A 9,157-nucleotide genomic window follows, 5' to 3' on the forward strand; every position below is an offset into this window, starting at 1 on the left:
CACTTTGGAAATAGTAATGGAATGATCACATTGTCTCTATGGATTTGCTGTGAGAATGTTTGCTATTGCAACTTCATATTGTAATGGCTTCATAATGGAATCCCCTTAGAGTGATCCTGAAATCATCTTGCCATCATTATCTCACACTGTAAATGGCATCATAATGGGGTCCCCATTAAAGACTCACATTAAAATCTTATTGAAATTGTTGCTATGTTATTGTCCTACCAAACTGATGAGGGATAACTACGATAACAAGTTACTTTTCAAAATGACCCTTCATATTTCTAATACAATATGTTTTGTTTATCATTTTTATTGTTTGCATTATCACTATAGTTTATAGTGTTTTCTAGTGTGCTTTGAGCACTATCCTTTTTAAAAATAATGGCAACAGTTGTTTTTTTTTTTAATAAATGTGAACTTTTAAAGTGTTTTAACTAGAAGATATTTCTTTTAAGAAGCATCAGTAACACTATTTAAGAAGTATAAAGGCCTCTTAAGAGTACAGTCAGAGAATTAAAACTGTAATTCTTTCTTCTCGTTCTTGCCACTGAAAAGTGTTACAATTCAAATCTAGTTCTGTTGAAAGAGACAAAAAAAAAACCACAACAAAAATAAGCCAGTGACAAGAAATAGTCCATTAGGTACAATATCTTGAATCTCAGAGTACCAAATTTCAAGACAGAGAACAAAGAGTACAGGGCTGTGGGCGGTTTTGCTTTCTGTGTTCAAGTACATTCAAAGTCATGCTGCTTCCAGGCTGTTTTTTTCAGGATAAGAGCATCGGTCTGACAACTTCGTTATAGGCCTCCACATTTTTTACAAACCTCATGCAGCTCTATTCTATGTAGAAGAGGCCTAATAAGCTGCACCTTGTTGTTATATTTTTCAGTATGTGCATTCATAGTCAATCAGAATTGAGGAATGTCTCAGGGGATCCAGAATTAGACCTGCTTGTGAGGATTAGTTGTGGCAAATTACTCTGGGGATAAATAATGCATTTAAATTACCCTAGGTCTGAGTGATGGTAGGGAAAACTCAGTTCTGTGTATTACTGTATTTAAATACTTAATAAAAATGTTTAACTACTAGAGGTAGAATCATAGAATCTTTGGAGTTGGAAGGGACATCTGAGGATTATTTAGTCCAACTACTCTGCAGTGAACAGGAACACCATGGCTAGATCAGGTTGCCCACAGCCTTACCCAGCCTCAACTTGAAAGTCTCCAGGAACAGGGTATCAATCACATTACTTGGCAGCCTGTTGCAGTTGTTCCTCACTAGCCATGATGTAGAAGATTTTTTCCTTATATCTAACTTAAGTCTACCCTCTTTGAAACCATTTCCCCTTGTTCTATCACTGCAGACCCTGCTAAAGACTGTTCCTTTCTTTCCTGTAGCTCCCTTTTAAATACTGAAAATTACTATCAGGTCATCTCTTCTCCCCGCTAAAGAGCTCCAGCTCTCTCAGCCTGTTCCATTACATTCCATGAATCATTTTTGTAGCCATTCTCTTGGCGTGCTCCAACAAGCCAATGTCTCTCCTGCACTGAGGACTCCGCATCTGGACGCAGTACTCCAGTTGAGGCCTCACCAGTGTGAAATAGAGGGGCAGGATCACCCCCCTTCATCCGATGACCACACTACATTTGAAACAGCCCAGGGTACGGTTGGCTTTCTCAGCTGTGAGGGCACATTGCTCATGTCCAGCTTCCCATCTATTTGTAGTCCCAGGTCTTTTTTGGCAGGGCTGCACAGAATCCTTTCAACCTCCATCTTGCAAGGGTTGTCTCGACCCAGGAACATCTGGATTTGTTGAACATCATGAGGTTTACCTGGGCCCACTGCTCAAGACATTAAAAAGCTTTGGCCCCAGCTCTGACCCCTGAGGGACACCACTCATCACCAATCTCCATCCAGATGTTGAGCTACTGACCAGCACTCTTTGGACTCAATTCTGCAGCCACTTCTTCATCCATCAAACAATCCACCTGTGGCAATCAGGCACAGATTCAGATGTGAACAATCCAAATCATTTATCACAGGTTCTCACATAACTTATGTACATTCACAAGTTTCCTTTTTTAGCTTTCCCATCTGCCTTCACATATCAAAAAAGTATTCCACAAACACTCCTTAACCATGCATACAGGTGCTTATCCAATCAGAGCCTTGGGCCATTCGTTTTGCTTTTTTCTTCTTCAAGGGACATCCTTAGTTCTCAGCCTGACTTTCTCATGCTGTTTATCTTGCTCCACAGTGTCGTCTCTGAATAGTCTCTCTTGTATTCCCACATCCACCCATCAAATCTGTATCTTTTCAATTTGAGAGAAGTTTGTTGTAGGGTCAAAGGCCTTACTGAATTCAAGATAGATAACTCTTCCCTTGTCCACTGATGCAGTGACACCACCACAGAAGGCCACTAGGCTGATCAAGCAGTGTTTGCCCTCAGTGAAGCCATGCTGGCTCTTTTCTATCACCTCCCTCCCTTCCATGTGCCTTGGCATAGATTCCAGGAGTATCTGTTCTATGATATTCCCTGGCACAGAGGTGAGACTGACAGGTTGGTAGCTCCTGGGGTCATCCATCTTACCCTTTTTAAAAATGGTTATGATGTTACGTTTTTTCGAGTCACAAAGGACTTCACCCAATTGCCATGTCTTTTCAAATATCACAGAGTGCCTGGGCAGCTACATCAGCCAATTCCCTTAGGATTCTGGGATGCATCTCATCAGGACCCACAGACTTGTGGATGTTTGTGTTCCCTGAGACCCAGAAGAGGGTCTGCTTGGCATATTGGATGTTCAGCTTCCTGTAGGGAGGAATCATGTGCAACCAATACCCATCTATTCTTCCTCAATGAAGTAGCCTTGGTGTTGGAGGAAGGTAAAAGACACTGGAAAAAAAATGAGAGGTGCTAGTAAGAAAGGCAATTAGCATGATATTGCTCAAGTTTTGGTAATGTTTTATTTTAGGTCAAAGTCAATTAATATTAAATTACAATAAAATTCCTAAGGGATTACACGTTACAATCCTATAAATACCAGAAGAATTCATCGTGATTGATTTTATTACTGTAAAATCAGGGAAAAGAAGAAATGCCTAACAGATAAAGCATCACCATTGCCTATTACATAGCTTTACTTAATTTCTTTCATTCCATCAGAGGCTTTACTTAAAAATATATACACAGGTATCAGATACAAAACTACTTATATATGCACTTAAGCATTTATGTGTGTGCATAATTGTATATGTGTATAAATATGAAGATGTCTTATTTTTATTTATATTTAATTTTTTACATCTCTCTAAATAATAACTGTGTCTCCAAAAGGAAAGCATATTTTTATTACACACACATTTCCTCATTCTACTGGCTACTCTAATTGTGATTCCAGCAAAAGCAAATGTCACTAATACTTTCAGATTTGTGTTAGAAGAGTGAACAGGGCCTATTGGTAGTGTGAAATGACTATATCAGGATAAGAGAGAATCTACAGCTAGTCTCAGAGCTAGGCCTGAAGATTTGTTTCATGATTGCAAGGCTGGTCTTAAGCAAACTGAGTGATTTAAAAAATAAAATTATTTAAAAAGTAAAAATAAGTTGGAGGAATATGTCAGATTTGTAACTTGTCATTAGTTATTCCTTTTGTGTGTGTGTGTGTGTGTGTGTGTGTGTGTGTGTGTGTTCTTTACAGTGCACTGGGTTCAACAGATACATTTCAAGGAAGAGACTCAGTTCTATGATACTTGCATATAATGCAAGTTGTCAAAGTGATGAGGGTGCAAGCTGAGGCTCTCTCAACGTATTCAGCTTATCTGCAGAAAAGAAGAAAAGGAGATTAAACAGTTCACATTACTTTTGTAGGCCAATTAACATTTAGCAAATTTCATCCCACAGGCAGATACAGCAATGATTAATTATTATATTTTGACTAATTCAGTGATATGATACATTTTCTCATTAAAGCTAGAAACATTCAGCTTAGCTTCAGAGTTAGCCTCAGGCTAAGGTCAGGGATCTCTTATCTCAAAATGGATAACATTTGTAATCTCTGCTTGGTCTAACGCATCCAGATTACCATCCTTCATTACTGGCTTGAGGTCTCTTTTGCAAGAAACAGTTAATGTCTGTCTTTAGATTTTAAGGCATTTGAGTTTCCCTTGCAGTGTACATGAGTTTTTCTTGAGCATTGACAAGATGCTCATATACAAGATTACAGTGTGGGGTTTTTTTGGTTCATTTTAAGGCATGACTGTGTGGTTTTAGTAAGGTTTGTAATGATTTGGACCCTCTCTTAGCTATTGGACTTGAATAGTCCATTGTTAGAATAGATCTTTAGCCCTTTGATTCTTCTTGTTTTATAGCCCCAGGCTGGTCACAGCTGCCAATATCTCATCAACCATGTGATTACTTTCAATATTTTAACTGGTAGGACAAGCAGTGGATTTTCTTAGCCCATTGAAAGATATTAATTCTGAATGTAGTGGCAGCTGCTACTACTGCCTGCAGCTACAGTTACTTTAGTCCTAAGAAAGTTGTTTTGCATGTTAAACATGAAAACATAAGTGCCAAGTTATCTTCAGCTTGTAACAAGTTTTTTTTGTATTTTTTTTTTCCTGTTTTAGTACAGTGCAATATAATTCTCAGTACACAGCAATTTAAGCAAGCAATACTATAGTGTCTAGCCAAAATTATGAACTCCCATTGTGAAAATATGGATACCCAATTAAGAGGCAATGATCAAAATTTCCTTAATAATGTATCCAGGTGAAATGTATTCCAGATTCCCTTAGAAATCTGTATGATTTGTCTTGCATTAAAGACTATTATAGAAAACTTTCCATGAAGATATTTATAACACTACAGTCAGAAAGACTTTCTGTTTTCTTGGGTTTTACTAAGTAAAATCTTTAAAAGTCAGTTCACTTCTCTGTTCCTCAAAAGCTATGATTAGAGATATACAGCAATCTTGATATTAATGAAATGTCAACACCATTATACTGTAGCAATGACTAAACAGATTCATCAAAGTTGTTTATGGATTATGTAACATTTTAAAATTGTGTAATTTGGAAACTGGAACAGAGTATTTTTATGCCTTTTTAAATTATAGATTATTCCTCAGAGTGAACTATTTTGGATATTGTGTCCAACGAAGATTTACAAAACAAACTCTAAAAGACTCAGCTTTAAATTAATATGTTAATATTGAAAGATTCTTGCCAGTGAGATAACACAACAATCTAGCAAACAGAACAAATGACCATAACCATATCCAATATAAAATCTTTTCCATATCTACCACCCTTCATTAATTGTAATGAATGAGATCATCTGAAGCTGTGATGTAGACCATTAAGTGATTTTATGGAGCTCTTCCAGATCCATATAGCAGTGAATATTTTATATCATCCTACACTTAAAGCATGTGCCTAAAATCATACTTATAAAAATACTTTTGAATATCGATTAGAGTTTATAATTGCAGTCTTTCATTCATACAAACACGAACTTTATGTATCACTATGCATCACCCACTAATTCAACCAATCCCCAAAATTACAAACATTTCAGCTTTTATTTTTCATCATATCAATTTTGTATGTATGAATCTCTAAATTCTATAAATGCATCTTTGGTCTCTTAAGTTAAATTTTGGTAATAGAGGAAATAAAATAATATGATTTAGTAAGATGTTTCCTTCACAACATAAAATATAGATCTTGCTTCCAATACCATGAAAATTTATCTTTCAGATGACCAGACATCAGGAGAACCACACATGTAACAGTGTAAGCTTCAATAGCATGACATGCGTAAATAGTTTTTCTTCTATTGTAATTAATGAAGTATGAGATAGATAAGGAATAGCAGTTACAGTAGATTGAATTATTTTTTAATAATAACAGAAGACAGTATAACTTTTCTCTGTCATGTACATCAATTCATCATCACCTGAAATTAATTGTATTAATACTTACGTTGTTTATGTAGTTACAGACTATGGTTTCTCTGTACCAGAGAACATTAAAATAAATAAATAGATAGATAGATAGATAGATAGATAGATAGATAGATAGATAGATAGATAGACAGACAGAAAGACAGACAGACAAATAAATGATTATGTACTGATAATCAATATGTATTTTTGGAGCTATCACCAAAGTGAGTTATGCGGATAAAGTAACCCATGCTGATTTACATTTACCTTCAGCCAGGTTCCTTCAAGTGATTAGACTGACTGTGGTTTGCCACCACAATTTAGGCAGGAACAAGAAATGGTGTGACCCAGAAAAACATCGGATGCTCAGAAGGCTGTAATAAAGAGTAGCCACGCCTTGCCGATTCCATAATATATGTTTAATTTTGTTTTGGGCATAAGTATCCTGAGACTTGAAGGAGAACACTAAAGTAGCCTTGCTGATGTTTATGATGCTAACATTCAAATAAAAGTTGTGTAGATATGCGTTTTATAACCTTGTTGGACTGAGGCTGACGGAATGGGCTAGACAAAGATGGTCCAACATTTACATGAGATATGAGTAAATAAGGTAGTACTAGGCCATAAAAGGTTTTGAAAATGAAGACAAGTAGTTATATTTCACACATAAAATATTTATGTATCTTCACTGGAACTAACATTTTCTAGAGAAGAAAAAAAATTGGTTATTTAGTACAATAAACATGGAAAACTGAGACAGCAAAATATAAAAAATGTGCTCACAGTGCAACATTAGAACTTATAAAATGCTCCAGAGTTCTCTTTCCCTCCTAATCAAATAGTTGCATTCAAGAAAAACAAGAACTTAATGCAGAATTCTATGCAGTAAGGAAGCAGAAGAACATTAAATTGGGGGGGAGAGGAAAGAAAAACAGGTATGTCTGGTAGGTCAAACACATTTCAAGATAGGTGAATAACAGTAATGCAAAATTTACTTTTTTTTTGCTGATGTCTCTTGATTTAAAATGTACTTGTATACATTATTTAAATGATCGACCTTCAAAGTTTCTATCTATATAGGCTGCACTTGAAATGGATATTTTTAGCACAATACAAAGGCACAATAAAAAAGTATTTTTGTATGTATTTATGCAAAACTGTAGTTCTCCAACAATATACATCTTAATTTTACCACAGCATTTGCCAAGGTTGTCTCTGTCATTGGCTGCATCTCTAATATAGTGTTTACAAATATCTCTATAGAAGAACAGTATTTCCATAGCAACAAATGAACGATACTAGAGATATTAATCGTTTCTACATTATCTGTGTACAGTTTGCTGTAAAGCAACATTTTGTAGTTTGATAATTGCAAGACTGGAGTGATTGTACATTATGAGATGATTAGCATAAACACTTAAGAAGATGAAGAATGTCTGTTGAAAAGGAAAGAAAAACTGGAGAAAAGTGGTACTATATAGCAAATATTACCATAAGAATCAGCAGGAAAAACTATTTTAATGTTAGTTACTTCCTCCAGTATTAGCCATCTGCTATTGATTAATCTATGGAAGATCTTGTATAAAATTAGCAACACGAAGAGCCGAATCTCATTCAAGCACTTAGTTATCCCCGAAAATATATTTCAGTGGAAAAAAAAATATCCTCCATCTTGGTGAACTGTCCCTGTTATTAGGGCACCTAAAGGCAGCAGGTCAGAGAAGAAAAGTGAGGAAGGGAGGAAGAGAGAGAGAAAGAGAGGAAGGAGCGAAGGAAGGAGGGAGCGAAGGAAGGAAGGAGCGAAGGAGCGATGGAAAGAAGGAAGGAAGGAAGGAAGGAAGGAAGGAAGGAAGGAAGGAAGGAAGGAAGGAAGGAAGGAAGGAAGGAAGGAAGGAAGGAAGGAAGGAAGGAAGGAAGGAAGGAAGGAAGGAAGGAAGGAAGGAAGGAAGGAAGGAAGGAAGGAAGGAAGGAAGGAAGGAAGGAAGGTGTAGAGAGAGAGAAGAAGAGAGGAAGGAGGGAAGGATGCAGCTCAAGTGAACATTCAGTGCTTACAGCCTTTTCAGAGTCAAAATGATCAGTGATAGCAAAGTACCTCTGGGTACTCTAAATCTTAGGACCAGATTCTGCAGATTTGTAAAACAACTCTCGTTTGTTATGTAATGGTGTAAAACCATACTGACTGCTGCAATCTAGAATGTGCCTTTAAATTACAATAATTCAACGGGAATCAGAATCTGGACCACAAATTTTACTTTTATTCTAATCAGCATTATTTAGTAAAAATAGAATAAGAGGCTACAACAGAACAGAATATTGTTCAAATGCAGCTGCTAAGTAATCAGAGCCTCATTGTCTGAATAATGTTTGAAGACTTCATATGCATGTAGGAAACAGGTGTAAGATATATGCTGTATAACAGCTTTGCAATTAGTATCCTGCCTGTTTGATGGTTGTTTTTTATTTGTTGTTCTGGTTTTATAATTGTTGTCATTGTGTTTTTTTTTTTTTTTTAAAGTTTGTTAAAAAACAACCCAGGATCAATTTAATGTTATGAATATGATAATTGGCTTAAGGATATAGTAATTTATAGAATCACAGAATCACAGACTGTTTGATTTGGAAAAGTCCTCTGGAGAGCGTCTGATTCAACCTCTTTCTCAAATTAGGCCACTCAAAACATATTGAGCAGGCCCAAGTCCAGATTGCTTCTTAAGATCTTCAAGGAGGCCATCCCAGATCCTCTCGGCAACCTGTGCCAGTACTCCATCACCTGCACAGCACAAAACTGCCTCTGGTGCTCAAAAGGATTTTCCTGTGTTCCAGCTGCGCCCATTGCCTCTTGTCCCAGCACTAGGCACCATTGATAAGAGCTTGCCTCTGGCCACTTTGCACTTTCCCTTCAGGTATTTATAGATATGGTTAAGACGTCCTCAAGCTACTTCTTCTCCAGGCTGAACACTCCATAACTTGCACAATGGGAATGAATTGTGCTAATGACCAGAATAAATCTTGTACAACGGCAGTTTTTCCAGGTAGAAGTTAACTCTACTAAAATCTTTCATTCAACAAATCACTTTTTTAACTTTTATCATCATTTCTTCTTTTTTAGTAATATGTTTCATAGAGAAACATACAAAACGGATTCTGTTGTTTTAAAATAGAGGGTTTTTTTACATGTTATTTTCATTCTTCATTCTCCTACT

This window comes from Tetrao urogallus, assembly GCF_951394365.1.
Source record: "Tetrao urogallus genome assembly, chromosome: 3".
NCBI classification, from domain to species: Eukaryota; Metazoa; Chordata; class Aves; order Galliformes; family Phasianidae; genus Tetrao; species Tetrao urogallus.